This window comes from Grampus griseus, assembly GCF_964374135.1.
Source record: "Grampus griseus genome assembly, chromosome: 4".
NCBI lineage: Eukaryota > Metazoa > Chordata > Mammalia > Artiodactyla > Delphinidae > Grampus > Grampus griseus.
In genome coordinates, this window is record NC_138997.1 from 66320296 (window position 1) to 66338586 (window position 18291).

Here is an 18291-nt window from a genome sequence, read left to right on the forward strand (position 1 = left end):
TTAGAATAATCATAATGCCACAAAAGAACAGCTACTTTGCCTTGAAAACAAATTCTGAATTTTTGATCTATTACCTTAAGTTGTTGCTGTTAATAAACTATTTAGCTTTTTGATACTAAAGATTAGTGGTAAATCGCAGGGTTATTTTACCTCTGATGAATCAGAATTATGTATAGTTAGAGGTTTTTCCTGAACACGTCGTCCTTGAATCTGAGAAGCACAGAACAACTTGGGTTACCTACATGATTTTTTCCTCCAGCAACTAGAATAGGAAATAAAGAGAAAAGAAAACTGAAGGTCCTTTTTATCTTATTTCTCAATCCTAGAACAAGTTTTACACTTCCTAAACTGCCTCCTAGCCTGCCTGCCCATGAGACCAAAAGATACTCCCCATCTGATGGGTCCACAGCACCAAAGATCCTTCTTACTAAAGAATAAAAGCTACTTCGCCAGATTTTTAGATTTCATTAAATCCTTCCCCACCTAAGATGCCACTCTTATCATACAATATATGGATCTAAAGAAAGAAAGGGTATATATTTCAAGAACATGTAGTTGATTTTCTCACTACTTCTCAAAGGGATATTATTTTTTCTTTCTTTCTTTCTTTCTTTGGCCTGCTGTGCAGCATGTAGGATCTTAGTTCCCTGACCAGGTATCGAACCCATGTCCCCTGCAGTGGAAGTGTGGAGTCTTAACCACTGGACCACGAGGGAAGTCCCTATTTTTATTATTTCTAATCTTACTCTGCTTTTTCTACTGTTCTACACATTTGAGCATTATTAATTCCATTTTGTATTCCTATGTGTAACATCTTCTCCTATGCTTTATAATTACCTGGAGATTTACCAGTAAGCTGTAGAGCCCACACTGTGTTTACTTAACACTGAAAAAACATAAAAACTTTACCTTGGTCTGCAGCCTATTGTTAATTAATATATTATTTTTTCTTGGCCTTCATGGAAGAATGGCAATGAGTACAGCAATTCTTTAAATAGCAAAAACAAAAACACCCCACACATCTATATGGCGCATAATATTTGCCAGGTTCTGTTGGAAATGCTTTCCAAATAATGACTAATTTAATTCTTACAATATCCCTTCAAGATAGTCACTATTATTATTCCCACTGGACAAACAGGAACCTAAGGGACAGAAAAGATGAATAACTTTCTCAAGCTCATCTAAATAATAAGCAGTGCAATGAGATCAAACTCAGAAAATCTCTCTCAGGGCTGTACTCTAAACCATGATACCACACTCTAAATGGCAAATACATTTATTTAGGATTTAGCAAGCTCCAAACTGGACAAGTTTCTAGAGATCTGAAGAAGCACTTTATAATAGGACCTAGCACTGTCTTTCTGATTTTACTCTATAGATTCAATTCTATCTCAATAAAAGTCATAACAGGTTTTGTTTAAGAAATTGGCAAGTTGATTTCAAAATTCTTCTGGATCGGGCTCCCTGGTGGCACAGTGGTTGGGGGTCCGCCTGCCGATGCAGGGGACGCGGGTTCATGCCCTGGTCTGGGAGGATCCCACATGCCACGGAGCGGCTGGGCCCGTGGGCCGTGGCCGCTGGACCTGCGCGTCCGGAGCCTGTGCTCCACAATGGGAGAGGCCACAGCAGTGAGAGGCCTGCTTACTGAAAAAAAAAAAAAATTCATCTGGATCTACAAAAGAAAAAGAGTAGCTGAGATAATTTTGTAAAGAAAACCAAAGTTGAAGGACGTATAATGCCTTACTTCAAAGTTTACTATAATGCCACTATAATCAAGACTGTCTGGTATTTGTCAGGATAGACATGTAGATCAATGAAATAAACTAGAGAACTCATAAATAAATGCGCACATTCATTGTCAACGGATTTTCAACAAATATGCAAAGTAATATACTATAGAAAAGATAGTCTATTCAACAAATGATGTTTGAAGAAAATGGGCATCTGTATGAAGAAAAATTACCCTATCCCTTACTTCACACCATACAATACATTAACTTGAAATTGATCATGAACCTAAATGAAAAGCTTAATTTATGAAACATCTTCATGGCCTTAGAGTAGGCAAAGATTTCCTATTAAGACCCAGTAAGGAGAGGGTGTGGAGAAAAGGGAACACTCTTGCACTGTTGGTGGGAATGTAAATTGATATAGCCACTATGGAGAACAGTATGGAGGTTCCTTAAAAAACTACAAATAGAACTACCATACGACCCAGCAATCCCACTACTGGGCATATACCCTGAGCAAGCCATAATTGAAAAAGAGTCATGTACCAATATGTTCATTGCAGCTCTATTTACAATAGCCAAGACATGGAAGCAACCTAAGTGTCCATCAACAGATGAATGAATAAAGAAGATGTGGCACATATATACAATGGAATATTACTTAGCCATAAAAAGAAACAAAATTGAGTTATTTGTAGTGAGGTGGATGGACCTAGAGTCTGTCATACAGAGTGAAGTAAGTCAAAAAGAGAAAAACAAATACCATATGCTAACACATATATATGGAATCTAAAAAAAAAAAAAAAGGTCATGAAGAACCTAGGGGTAAGATGGGAATAAAGACACAGACCTACTAGAGAATGGACTTGAGGATATGGGGAGGGGGAAGGGTAAGCTGTGACAAAGCGAGAGAGTGGCATGGACATATATACACTACCACACGTAAAATAGATAGCTAGTGGGAAGCAGCCGCATAGCACAGGGAGATCAGCTCGGTGCCTTGTGACCACCTAGAGGGGTGGGATCGGGAGGGTGGGAGGGAGGGAGGGAGACACAAGATGGAAGAAATATGGGAACATATGTATATGTATAACTGATTCACTTTGTTATAAAGCAGAAACTAACACACCATTGTAAAGCAATTATACTCCAATAAAGATGTTAAAAAAAAAAAGATCCAGTAATCACTAACAATGAGGGAAGAAAGTTAATAATTTGGAAGTTCTAAACAATAATTATAATAAGTAATGTTGGAATTCATCAACATTAAAAACTTATGTTTGTTGTAAGACATATTCAAGAAAAATACAAGCCACAGACTAAAAAGAAAGTAATAATAATTGCTATTGTTTATAAATTATATATGGCAAAGGGTTTATATCCAACATATATGAAAATATATATAACATATAAAGATACAAATAAGTAATGAGAATACAAACAACCTCAAATGGGGAAAGCCCTGTATAGCCACTTTACTAAACAAAATACTAAAATACCCATACACATATGAAGAATGTTCAACATTATTATTCATTGGTAGAATGCAAATTTAACCAACTAAACATATTCAAATGGAAAAAATGAAAAAGAATTACAGTATCAATATTGACAAGAATGTGGAGCAACTGGAACTCTCATTGCTGGTGGGAATATAAAGTGAAACAACTACTTTAGAAAACAGTTTGGTATTTTCTTATTATTTAAAAATATACTTGCCATACAACCCAGCCAGGCTACTCCAAGTTATTTATCCTAGAGAACTGAAAATATAGGTCTGCACAAAGACTTTAACATGAGTTTTTCTAGCAGCATTATTTTTAGTTCAGAACTGGAAACAGCTCAAATGTCCATCAATAAATGAATGCTTAAACAATTTCTGATACAGCTAAAGAATGGGATACTGCTCGATAACATAAAATAACAAAACTACCAATGCAGATGAACATGACTGCACCTCAAAAACATTATATTAAGTGAAAGAAGCTGGATACATTAAACTGTATAATTTCACCTATATCAAATTATAGGACATGCTAAACTAATTTATAGTGACAGCAAATCGGTGGTTGCTATGGGCCAGAGTCAGGTTGAATAGATAGAAAACAGTCAGAGACATATGTGGTGATACAAATAGTCTATACCTTGATTATGATTGTGGTTATGTGGGTAATTATAATTGTCAAAAGCAATTGAGCTTTATACTTAAAATGAGTGTACTTATTGTATGCAAATTAGCTTTCAGTAAAGTTGATTAAAACTATACCATGAAGAACTGTGGAAACATAAAATGGAACAAAATCAAAGGGCAAAAAGAAGGGAGCTATTAATCTATATTAGGAAGTTATTATGAGTTGACTTAAAACATACTATTTACTTTGATGTGTATAATTAGATGGAGGTTAACCCAGTTGCTCTGCTGTTGGCACCTATTACATATATAATTTATGTTTGGGGGATTTTTGAATTGGTAAGAAAATTTGTAAGAAAAATGTCTATGACATTTGTAATAGGCTGTGCTTCTATAAACTGCACTATCTCCTTCATGTTAATGACAAGCTAAGAAACAGATTTCCCATAGCATCTTTATGTAAGTATTTCATTTTGAAAGAAAGTAGGAGCTTCTATATTTTACCAAGGGTGGGACTGCTACAGAGCAGGAAAGACTCATTCCAGTGAAATTGGTAACTGTAATTATTTACTTATAATAATAATATACTATTATTTACTATACTATTACTATAATAATCTTATACTATTGTTTTGTAATATATTTGTTTACATCTCTACCAATATAATTTTAACTACTTGAAAACAGAGATAATTCTTAATGTTCTTTGTATAACCAATTTCTTATACATATAAAATATTTTAGTAATATGATTTTTCCCCCTCAAAACTCTGGGTACACACATAGGTGTTTGCACAACAAAATGCCTTGCAAAATTGAGTTAAATCCTTGATAAATTCAAGTTCATATTTGGCCATTTTAAATGGTCCAAATCATCATTATTTTAGAGAGTTTGGTATTTCTCAGCTAAAGGTATGTGTGTGTGTGTGTGTATATATATATATATATATATATTATCTATGGTAATTGTTGCAATAATGATTCTTCCATTTGTTCACACCTCCCTGTATTAAAGCACTTGGGTAGCCCCTAATACACTGATTCTTATATACTGACAATTTGGCTTGCTTGGCCAATGGTAGAGTACCGAACATGAAACAAACCGTCACTTGGAGGGTACTTTAACACTGGTCTTTGCTCTGTCACTGCTCTTGGAACATTGCTGCCATGTACATAATCACAGGCTAGCCTCCTATAGGATAAGAGACCAGGTAAAGTGATTCCCATTTGGGAAATCAAGGCCATCATAAACCATACCCCCACCCAACCCACCTGCTCATCACAGATAGATGAACAGACCCAGCTGAAATTAAGTGAACACGTTCCAGATCAGAAGTTCCAACCAGCTGGGCCTGACCCAAATTGTGACTTGTAGAAATGTAAGCTAAATACATAGTGTGTGAGTCTGTGTGTGTGTGTATGTTTCAACCACTACATATTGGAGTGGTTTCTTATTGCAACCTGTACTATCTGAAACATTATTTGTCTTCACCAATTGATCACAAATTTTATTAGGCAGGAACTTTATCTATCTTATTTTTTAAAATATCTCCAGCACCCACAACAGCGCCTAACACACCACAGATTTTCAAATATATATATTTGAAATATATATTGGGTGAATGAATAGTGAATGAAAGAATGAATTAATATTCTGCACATGATCTTAGCCAAAGGCTGAGAAGCACTAATTATTATTTTGTAATCTTAAGATTTTCATCTAGCACAGGGAGATCTATATTCATGTGCTTAATATGTATTATTGTTCCTAAATTTTTTGTTCTTAATTACATAATTTCCCAGAGAAAATTATGTGGCTTTTCACAAGCAGCATAGACTCTTTGTTAATTTTTTGAGATTCCTCCTTCTCTTACCATACAGGATGGGGTAAGGATGGGGAGTGTGCTACAGATGGGAGCTTCTCCCTTCTGTTGAATGAAAATAAGAACACTTTCTTCCAAGAATGGTATTAAGATTTACATAGGGTACTATATGGGTGAAAGTATTGTTTATTTGTTTAAAATATATTGTCAAATATATGGGAAGCCACAATACAAATATAAACTATTTTAATTACTGATATTCTGAGAGAGATAGTAGTTTGCATTGTTGAAATTTTCTTACATATACAAAAACGTATATTGCCAGTATTAACCCCTTGATGGGATATTTTTTTCAGGTGAGTTTAATGCCACATGTTATAAACTCAGAGCAGTTGCCATAGATTATCTGAAGACTGGCAAGGGTATTCCAGGAAGATGTTTTCTGTCACTCTTATCCTCAGTTTTCATTTCTGCAGTGATCCTTGACAATACAATATTCTTGGTTATGAGAACATGATTTTGCATAGATGGCTGCTCTTGTGTTGGGGTTTGGCTGGTTTTCTACTTTTAATTTTGAGTATGTGGGATTAGTTTAGTGATAACATTGTATGTTCTGTTAGCTCTTTGGACTTTGTATATAGTGACAACCGTAAAAGACTTAGGCTTGAATTAATTCAGATTTGAAGGATAAAAAGGAACTAGCCTCTTTATAATGCATATAGATAGACCAGGATATAGTTGTTGAAAGAACTGTGTGGTTGAGGCTGAGTAGAATAAGAATTTAGAGAGGACACTAATTTAACTACCACACAGATTATAAACATGTAGATGACTGTATACTGGAAATCCTTCTCAGTTTCCTTCACAGATACTACCTACTACATGGGCACCAAAGATATGTACAGAAATGTCCATAACATTAATATTAATGATACTTAAATAGCTGGAAACCATACAGATGTTCATCGGCATTAGAACTAATAGGTTGTATACTCATTGAATGAATTATTATGACAATAAAAAGATATAAACTATAGCTACATACAAAAATAGGATGCATCCCATAACATAATCTTGAGCTAAAAACGTTAGCAATGTAAAAATACAGACTGTATGATTCCATTTCTATGAAGTTGAGAAAAATTGGCAAAAGTAACCTTTAGTGTTAAATGTCAGGATAAGAGTCACCCTTGGGAAAGATACAAGGGAGAGCGATTGGAAGAGGAGATAAGAAGGGTCTTCAAGAATGCTGGCAATTTTTTTTTACTTCTCATTGCATTTTAACACCAATAAGTGTTTTTCTTAGATTTCTGTAACTTATATACTTTTATTATTCCTTGTCATTTTTAATAGTTTTGCTCTTTATTGTCTTAAGAAATACTTATTCGTTTAATCTCTTTTATTGTCATGCATCTTTCTAGACTCCAAAACCACAGACGTAATTAAACAACAGACAAAAACAAAACCCCATGAGCTCACACACTAGTCAAAAAATAAAAACTAAATAAAATTAATAAATTATGTATTATAGTGATAAATACAATAGAAATAAAGCACAGGAGGGATGTAGAAAAAGTACATGTGTGTCAGATGTGTTGTAGTTTTAATAGGATGGTCCTACGCCTGACTGAGGAGAAGACGTCTAGGTCTGACGGAAGCAAGAGAGTGAGCTCTCAGATGTCTGGAGTGAAGACAGTCTAGACAAATGGAATATCAAGGGCAAAGCCCTAGGCTGAGAACCTCCAGACTCTGAAAGATTAAGGAAAGTCACGGAAGCCACTGTAGCTGAAGCAGAGAGAGCAAGGGAGAGAGTAACAGATGATGACTTGAGTGGAGTGATGACAGCCAGTACTTGCAAGTACATTTAAAGCCTTGGGTTTTACTACAGATAACTTGGAAAACCATTTAAGGGTTTTTTCACAAAAGACCAATGAAATCTGTCTTTCATTGAAAAATCTCACTTTGGCTGCTTCCCTGAGATTTGACTCAAATATAGAAAAGGCAAGTGCAGAACCATGAGGACTTGGGAACCATTACAAAGATATTAAAATAGTCCAGAAAAGATAATGATGGATTAGACCAAAAAGAAAAAGATTGCAGTGGAGGAGGTAAAAATGGTCAAATTCTGAATGTATTTTGAAGGTAAAGTTGAAAAACAGTATTTGCTGACACACTGTATTTGAGGTGTGAAAGTAAAACAGTAGTCAAGAATGAATCTAGATGTAAGTACCTGATCAACAGTTAATGCTGTCATTAACTGAAATAGGGAGAGACAGTTGGGGAGAAAATATAAGGATCTTGGATTTGGACATACTGATTTTAACATGCCACATAGACACTCAAATAAAAGGTTGGGTAGATGAAAAGAAACTAGTTTAGAAGGCTGAGACATAGAGTTAGTGAACTAAGGGAAAGCAAAGAAAGTGTTTCAGTGAGGAATGATTGATAATACATGTCTAACATTCCAGAGAGAGATATGATAGTTAATTTCTGTGATAGGTACTGCTTACACATATTAAGATAAAACAGTCATCACTTATATAAGATGTAGCACAGCAGCATCCTCAAGGGAGAGGCACATTTCAGTAAGAGCAAGATGGTAAAAGTAGTGCTCTGAGAAAGTACCAAGTACAGAGCAGTTTGATAAATCGACCATGTATTCTAAAGAAAGAAGAAAAGGTCTAGAAGACAAATAAGAATAAGTGATGTATATGAGAATCAAAGTTTCTTTGAATGATGGATACAAAAGGATAAAAGGCAATCATGAAAGAAGGCCTACAGCTTCCTCTTTATTCTTGCCAATACGGACAGACAGGCTAGAGGTTGGGGGTGGGAGTCAAAAGCATAGGGCTTTCTGATGCCCCCATCTCTCCTGTCTATACTCATAAACATTTTTCCTTTTACATGCTTTCTTGTAGCTGTCTCTACTCCATTTTTAAAATATTTTCCTTCTGTTCATCCTCCTAAACCCAGCTTAAGTGTCAATTCCTCTAGGAATACTTCCTTCAACCAATCCAGACTTGCCCAGTCTGAACTGTGTCATCTTTCTCTGTTTCTATACCATAAGTCATAGTAGCCTTTTATTTCTCTGTCTTCCCCATTAGATGGTTATCTACTGAACACACTTGAAAACTATGCTTTATCTCTACCTCACCAATACCAGGCACATAATAGGCCACTTTTTGAATGGAAGAAAAATCATTCTTAGTAATTTTAATTTAAAAGGACATACTTGGATTTTCAATGAAACTACTATAGCTACATAAGAATCTATTTAAGTAACATTCAAATTAACAAGCATAAATGTTAGAAAAGGAGAGCTAACTAGAAAAGAGTCACAAACAGGCTCTAGGATTCTTTTCAGTCCAGAAGTGGAACAAATAATAGCTCATCCTAAAGCTTAATGCAAGGTTAATGGGAAAGACCTGTTCCTGTGTGTCTTCTGTCTTTGAAAACAACAGAGAGAATGGAGATGGAGGAGAGAATCACCTTTAAACTGAATAATTAAGCCAAGTGTTAACTAAAGGCAAGTTAAGCTCAAGATAAATGGAGACACAATATGAAGGCAGTAACTAATAAATAAGCCAGCACACTTAGTCTAGGCATTTGGTGTTCAAGGATACTAATAGATGCTCATTAACAAAATCATTTATGTATATAGTGATTTACTGTTATCCATATGCTGTACTCTTGTCTTCAAAATATTATGCCATTACCTGGACTGTATTCCATCTAATTGTTAAAATAGTTGTCTGAGGAATGTATTCTTATTTCTATTCTACAGATGAGAGCAGCTGCCATAGCTGACTTGCCATAAGTCCTGCATAAGCTAAGGAGAAGATCTAAGACTCAAAGCCAGGTCTTCTGAATCCAAATTCAGAACCCTTTCTATGAGGCAGGAGAACCTGAAAATGTATGCTCAGAAACACATTTGAGAAAGAATAACTGTTTGAGAAATAATGAAAAATGAGAGAGACACAAATATTCTAGAGTCGGTCCATATACTAATGTTCAAAAAGGACAAAGAGATAGATAATGAAAACTGAAGAATTAAAGCTGGCAATTTTGATGCCAAACCCCAGTAGGATTAAAATAGCATTGGTAAACAGTTGCTTTGAGGGTATGAGAATACAATTTTAGAATAAAATTACCTAATACTGGTTTATTAAAAATATAAACACTCAGTATTATTCTCTATTATTGAATATTTATATTCATGTTTTTTCTGCTTGGGGTGGGGAAATGTCATACGTATAATGAATGTGAAAAAGGCATTTAATCATTTCTCTCAATATACCTTTGTGGATAATATGAAGCTGATTAAACAATCATTCTTAGGGAATATTATATAACGGAGTGAGGACAGTCTGCAGGAAGCACTCTTAGAATGTACCTCAAGGATCCATCCTTGAATGTACCCTGTAAGTCTAAAGTGTACCAGAGGAGGAATGTATCCCAGTGCTGAAATAAATGATTTGGATGATAAAATCCTGACTCACTTCCTTCTGGAAAGAGCTGAAACTGATTTTCATGTGATTTTGATAGTTAGGATTGATTGATTTCTTGCAATTAACAGTATTTGAGCAAACTCAAGCAACTGGGAAAATCACTGAAATAGTATTGAGGTGGGCATAGCTGCATTTCCAGGCACACTATTATTCTTCCCTCTGTAGTATAATAAAATAATTAAACATGATTCTAATTTCCTTCAAAATGATAAACAATAAATGTAAGGGGAAAGAAATGAAAAAACAACAGAAATCAACCTTCCATTTTTCAGAATGGCATATTCTTGATATAAGCACAGTTGCTGCTGCAGGAGAAGCCAATTACAAACACAAGTAAACTCATTTTTCCCCACAAATAATATTTTCATTAATTTCACAGTATTTCGGGAATAAATCACATTGTACTAGATCCTTTGGCGTGTCAAAGAAACAAAACTGGCCTTCTTAAGTAGATTACTGACGACAGCAAAGTTATGTTGAGTATTATTCTCTATGTTGTTATGAATTATGGGTTTTCCCTTATTCTTTTATACAAATGACATTTATACAAATAGTAATATCATTTATAAAATGATCTCATTTGTATAAATTATATTATTAGAGGTATCATAATCACTATAAATGGCATGGTTTCTATAAGAGTAAGAAGTGGGGGATACAGCAAAATTGACCATCTTAAAATCAATTAAAGATACTGTATCTACTCACAGAATTCTCTCTATGGAATTTAGAATGTTTCAGTGGTAAGAAAATGGGCTTTGAATTCAGGAAGATCAGGTTCAAATTCCTGTTCATTCACAATTTTGTGAATTTTCGCAAGTTATATAATTACATAATTTCTTTTCATCCTCCTACTTTTTAACAGAAAGAGAAGGAAAGAAAAAAATAGTTACAAATATTGACAGATTTGTTTTATGCTTCCTGAACACTGAAGTGGTTACCATCTATTTGCTCAGTTTTGTTTTGTTTTGTTTTCTGTGAAGTGGTACATGAAATCATTTGCTGAGAATGAAAGGATAAGAATATAAATTATTGGAGGTTTGACGACAGCTGAAAGAGATTGAAATACTTGTGGAAAGTAGAAAATGAAACATCCAGAGAAATAGAATGTCTTAGCAGGATTGAAGACCTAGATGAGATTATTGATAATTTGTAGTTGTAAATATGCTCAATTGAAATGCTCTCAGCTCAGCAGAACAGTGCAGATAGTTAAGTTATCTAGGATTAGAGATTTGCTATGTGATGACGTGAAAGGACAAAAAGGAAAGTGGGTTTAGAATTTTGACAAGAGAGTGAGTGATATGACAGAGTCTGTATCAGAACTGTGAACACAATAGAAGTCAAAAACTAGTGATCCACATGAATTTGGGGTACAGTTGTAATGGGCATAGGATCAGCAAGAAATTGAGAAAACAATAGAAAACTTCCGTCCTAAAGCAAAACGTCTAAATTCATGATTTTTTTTTTTCAGGTGGAACAGTATAACAATAGGGTTCAGTCACAATGTAATCATCAATAGTCGGGCTAAAGTGTAGAGATAAGAAAAGTCATGCTATTTCAGATGTTCAGAAAACTGAGATGCTGGGCTTTTCACAATACCTTCATATAGATTTTGAAGTCCCTTGTTATGGTTGGGGTTTCTATGGAAAGAAAGACTATAAATGGTATTCCAAATTCATTGAAGAATAAAAAATACATAAAGGAGTTATATGGATAAGATGAAAGTGAGGGTGATTTAGGCAAGTTTCACAACTCACAAAGAAGAGGGGTTTTTACAAGAGAGTAGAATTGTAATGTTTTAATTTGGGGGTAGGTCAGGAAGAGGATTTCACACACACATAAATATCAGATGATGCATGATTGTGAGAGAATTTACATTTTCAGCTGGAGGGAGGTGCAATCCAAGTAGGATCTTCATTTGAGGGTCAGGTTTCAGAGAAGCCAAGAAGGCAAAGGAAATATTTAGTTAAAAGGCTGAAATGAAAGACATTTTATTAACTATGGATCAGGTTTGTTTTGAAAAAAGTAAAGAATAAGGACTGGCTAAGAGGAGAAAAAATAAGAGGACTATCTGTATGAAAATACTATGTGATAAGAGAAGACATTCGGTTTTGACTGGAGAAAAATGGTCCTTGTGGATTCAGTTACAAAATATGCCTAGAAAGGGACAGAATATTCAAGACCCAAAGACTTCATCTACAGCCTAAAGAGAAACTTGGTCACACGTTGTAGGTAGCAATTGATCACAAGCCATATACATTTTCAAATATAGATGACTTTAGCACTGAGCGTCAATTTTTAAAATGTCAACACATTATTAGTAAAACAATAGCAACAAAGCAGGCACTCTGTGCAGTGATTGAGCATAGGTTTTGAGGTCAATAAGACTTTTAATATCTATCTCTGGCACTTTTCAGCTTTGAAAACTTCTGATAATTTCATATTTTCTCTTAGGCTCAGTTTCCTCATCTCCAAACTGAAGGGGAGGACATAGAGGTTATTTCCCCAAGGTCAAATAACTAGCAAGTGAGTAAGAAACTGAACCTAGATTTTCTAAACAAATTCATTGTTCTTTCTGTTCTGATATACTACCATCACCTATAGTTAAACATCTAGCAAAAGCAATAAAAAATTCACGATTCATATGCTGGGTCTGAGAAATTCAGACAAGATTTATGTTAGTGCTTATCTCCACCAGCTGTCTTTAAATCACAAGGCTAAACACAGGCAACAGTTTGCTTGGATTTTCCATTTTGGTTACTTGAAACATATTGCAAGAAGTTTCTGAACCTTGGTTTAAAGTGCAGTTTAGTCAGTGGCAAAGACTAACTGTTCTCTGCAAAGAATCTAAATAAGTACTAGGCATTTCTTCAGTTTTCAATCAACTATGCTACATGTTTAAAATATAGTTAAAGCAATAGCAAAACTAGAAACATGGCAGAATGCAAAGTAAGAGATAGGCAGGGCCACTTTGCCACCACAAATGGAAGCAGATGGAGAATCATGTAACTAGGAAAAAACAGAGCCAGCCAGAGAGTATAGCAGAGCCAGCCTGCTGAGAGCAGTGCCAGTGAAGAACACACAGATTGCTAAGCTCTACTGGGGCAGCAGCAAGATATTAGATACAGGCTGTGGGTGAAGAATTACTGTCTGGGATTTTCCAATAACAGAGGCAAAGAAAGTCAGAGCATACTAGTGGAAGAGTCACTGCACAACACCTGTATTACATCCTCGCTTGTACTCAGTGAATAATGCTTCAAACACCCCACTCTTGTTCCCTGTTAAATATCTTTGTGACCACCTAGAGGAGTGGGATAGGGAGGGTGGAGGGAGGCGCAAGAGGGAGGGGATATGGGGATATATGTATATGTAGAGCTGATTCACTTTGTTATACAGCAGAAACTAACACAACATTGTAAAGCAATTATACTCCAGTAAAGACATTTAAAAAATATATCTGCAATAAATCAAGATGTCAGTAAATCTACATGACCCTGAGGATCTGAACCCTCTTTATTTTCCCCCATTTATCAAGAAACAACTCTCAACTATTTACACTATTTTTTTCACTAAACTTTGGGCATAACATACAAGCCTGGCATTTTAACTGCTTAAAGTTACTGCAAGGACAAAAGAAGTCAGCAAATATTTGCAGGTGGATTAATTGAATTATCATGTATTTAAATATAGGTTTCTAACCTTAGTTTTGTCAACTGGCAAAGTAGCGAAAAAACTTAAACTAACCAAAATCACATTGATATGAAGGACTAAAATCATCATCATCATCATGTAAAGCAATTCCCAATGACAAATACAGATTCTGTCTCTGCCTCAAAGAGTATACAGCCAACTTCTTAATCTGTAAGTTCCTTCTCAAGAAATATAGATAAGAAATGATTCTTCCTTCTGCACAGAATATGACACAAATAGCCTTCTATGCTTTTCCAACTAAGCTGCATAATGTTTGGGTTGTTTTCTTCTCCAACTCCATTGATTATAAAACTGAAGTTCCTACTTATCCAGTGAACACAAAGAACCAGAGCAAAATATTCCTTGATGGCTTATTACACTGTTCTGTAGAGTCTATTCCACTGTTGTGCCATAAGTGTTAGTTTCAAGTAATATTGATTTTTAGTCCTTTTGCTAATTACAAAGAGATTTAACTACAACATAGAACAATTTTGAATTTGTCACCTGATATGTAATCAAATTTGAACTTTGTTCAGACCAAGAGAGGACAAGAATTGATACACTGGATTATGTTTTCCTCTAAACACCATAGTACTTCTTGAAAATCCAGATCACTTTAAAACAGCAATCTAATATTTCTTTAAATCTTGTGGGTTTTTTTATTGTTTACAACTAACAGATGACCTTTCCTTTACAGAGAAAGTGAGATCATACAATTTGAAGTTCAATTTTTTGTTTCTTATATATACATAAATAGATGTATTCTTAAAACCATATCTATCTCCTTACATCATATCTCAAATGGAAGTGTCAAATTGTTTTCTTTTCAGATCTAACATAATTTTTGACACCTCACTTAAGACTTTTACCTATAATTTAACCTCTCTCATGTATCTTAAAGTTCCTCTTTTCCTCTTACACATTGTTTTTCAGTTTATAAACATGACCAAAGCATCTTTGACCCAAATATCGCCCCAACTTCATAACTCATCTTGTTGTATATTAAAATAAATTGTTACCTACAGTCATGAAAATACTATATTACTACAATAGTAACTGATTGTAAAAAACAATTCCTAAGAAGATGTATGCATTTAATTTAAAACACAAAGGAACTTGAAAAAATTATTTAAACCAAAGTGTAAGAAAATGACTATTTGGAAAAAATACATTGTTTAACTTAACACTGTTCAAAAACTAAATACCAGGTGTATAAAGAGTTAGACAGGAAAATATATATGTGGATATATACATATAAGTTTGGAGAAAAACTTAAAAACTGAGAGACAAATTTCATTAAAAAATAATATATATTTTATTAAAAAAAAATTTTTCCTGAAGATAAAGATATTATACTGAAAGTTAAAAGATTTTTAAAAAGAAGTGAAAAACAAGTAAACAAAAAAGATTTAGACAGTCCATTCTCCATGATTAATGCCTCATTTATCAATTGGCAAGTGAGTTTGTGTGTGTGCTTACAAAGTTGTGACAATATTTGATATTTAATTAATGCTGAGCATGTGAATGACCAATCTTAAAGTGAATAGGGGTTCTTCACTGAAGGAATTTCGGTAACATATTACATAGGTGATTTGACCTTGTACACTACATTTCATTAATATTTAATAAAAGGATGGGTTCAACAGAAAAAAAATTACCTTGGAAATCTCTATACCCAAAATAGTGGATTTTTCTGTATATATTCTATAATATCATGATATAAAACTGTATTTTTTTAACAAATCCTATGCATAGGGAGTGAGGCTAATGAAGAAACTTTTATGGAGACTGTGAATGGAACTATTCACCATTATTAGGCATATACAATACTTGATATGCATGTGGTTTTAAACAATTTAGAATGATTATATAATTTAATTTCTTGCTTTTATGTCAACTTCTAAAATTTAGTAGGAAACTGATAGACCTGTCATATATCATTTTTATTTAGAGTGTTTTGTTTAATGAATGCAACGTCTCAATTTTTCTGAACCCTGCAAAAAGATCTATTCATTATTCAACAAATAATGTGAACTTTAATACTATATGCTTAAAAGAAATGAGCACTTTGTCCTTTATCTAGATCAAAGTTATGCATAATATGAAGGCAATTTTTTTCTAGGGACGGTATTTCTACTGGAAATAATCACTTTTACACATCATAATAACAGCAAGAATAGACCTACTGATATATGCCTTCTCTTGAGATGCTTTTTCTATGAGAAAATATCCATAAAATGTGTCCAGTTTTCTTGGAAGAAAACACCAGCCATAAAATGTGCTATTTCATTTATAATAGTTCATCAATTCATGAGCATAAGATTATAAGACAAGAATTATTTCAAGATATTGGAAATAGAGCACTCAAGAAAACAGACAATAATAATCCATAATTTTGTGATCTTTAAATTCTAATGACAGGCTGATATTAAACAAACAAGTAAACATACAGTTGATAGGTGATTAAAATAAGAAGCTAAAAGAAAGGAAAGCTGATGTTGGGATAGGAAAAGGGAAGTAATTTTAAGTAGGATAGTCAAGGAAGGCCTCATTCAAAATAGGACATTTGAGCAAATACCTGAAAGGAGAGAGCAGGTCATGAATGAAAGTGTTTCAATAGAGTAACTACAAAAATTTGTAGAAAAAAAAAATGCTTGATGTGTTCACAAAACAAAAAGAAAGTCTTTGGGCAAGAGTGGAGTGGAATAAAGGACAGTGAACTCGATAGTCAAGGTCAGAGAGGTCATCAGGCTTTCTGGAAAGTGAAGATCATTCTGAGCAGTAAAAGGACTTCTTTTACCCTTTGAGCAGAGGAGTTACACAATTGGGATTGTTTAATTTTATCACTCTGGCTACTCTGTTGAGAGGATGAAGTGTAAGGAAGAAGGACAAGGGTGGAAGCTATTACAGTAATCCCAAAGAGAGATGATGGTTACATGCACCAAGTTGGAAGGTGGTGAGAAAGAGTCACCTCCTGGATATTTCTGAAACTGTTGATTGGCCAAGTATGGTTTGAAAGACTGTGGGAAGGGTAACCATAAACATTTTGATGTGAACAACAGGGAGGCTGGATTTGCAAAATCATCAAGACGTCCAGAACTTCATTTGGATCTTTAAACTGAAAATACTAGTGTGGTCTTAAAGTCGAAATTACATGCAAATACGTACAAATAGGAAAACGGTTTACGGAATTACCAATTTATTTTTCTATGTGTATTAGATTATAATATAACCTGGCTATTAAACATACACAAACTTATAGAAACATATTTTAATGGTTTTGAGTTTCTCTGAAATTTTGAGGTTGTAACAGCACAAATTGTCTCTGTGATCATGTAAGCACATAGATGTTTTCCAAATTTTCACACAAAATATTTTTTTAAATATATTTATCAACTTGTACCTTGGTTAAGCAAAATTTGGTGACTTTCTAAGCATACAAATGATTGTGAGGAGGATTGAAACATGTAGGTGGACAAAAGTGTATACAATCATTTTAGCCTTTGGAAAATGTCTTTTTGGTAGAAATAATTATAAAGAATAGTGAGGACAAGACGGATGCAAATTTCATTCGATTTTAAAGTGTATAAATTAAAGCAGTACTATATTTCCTCACAACTCCTCACTTCCTGTCTCTATTCCTATTGCCTAGGTTCCTTTCAAATACCATTAAGTTGAAGGACAAAATTTCACGTGCTAAATGTTGAATGAATAACCCAATTCCAATGATACTTCTTACTGTTACTCATCAGCCAAAATCAACTTAAGTCAGTAGAAAAACAGTGCTAGTCATACCATAAAAAACATTATTAGTCACAGCAATAATATTATTTTGGAAGAAAAACTAGAACATGTTACTTAGAAATGTTATCTGAACTCACAAATTATGATTTTGACTCATACATGAATGAGTCCTATGGATTCAATAAAATTTTTACATGTATTAGAATTCATCATCAGCTCTGTAGTCCAATAATCATTATCTGAGAGAACCCAAACCCTCCCTTTTAATCTTTAAGAAGAATACACTAACATTTCTTTCACAAAGTGGGCTTGTGATGAGATATTTCATCCATAATTTATGACAATCACTTTAATTTTCCAGAAATTTATAAAGTTACTGCATTATTGTAGTGTAATTTTTCCAGATGAGATTACTGACCATTCACAGTCCTGGGAGAGAGATTTTTATCATCTTTAGAATGGAACAGTTGGGTCCCTTCTATTTCAAATGATTTTTAAACCTTCTGATAATGAAAGTTAGAGTATAGATTCAAGGTGGCTTTAATAACTCTCACATTGGAGATATGACTCTATTTAATGATATTTCTTTCTAACCAATATTTTTACATTTTCATTATGTAGAGTTCTTTCATTCTTCTAAATCACTAACTCTTGCTACCTCT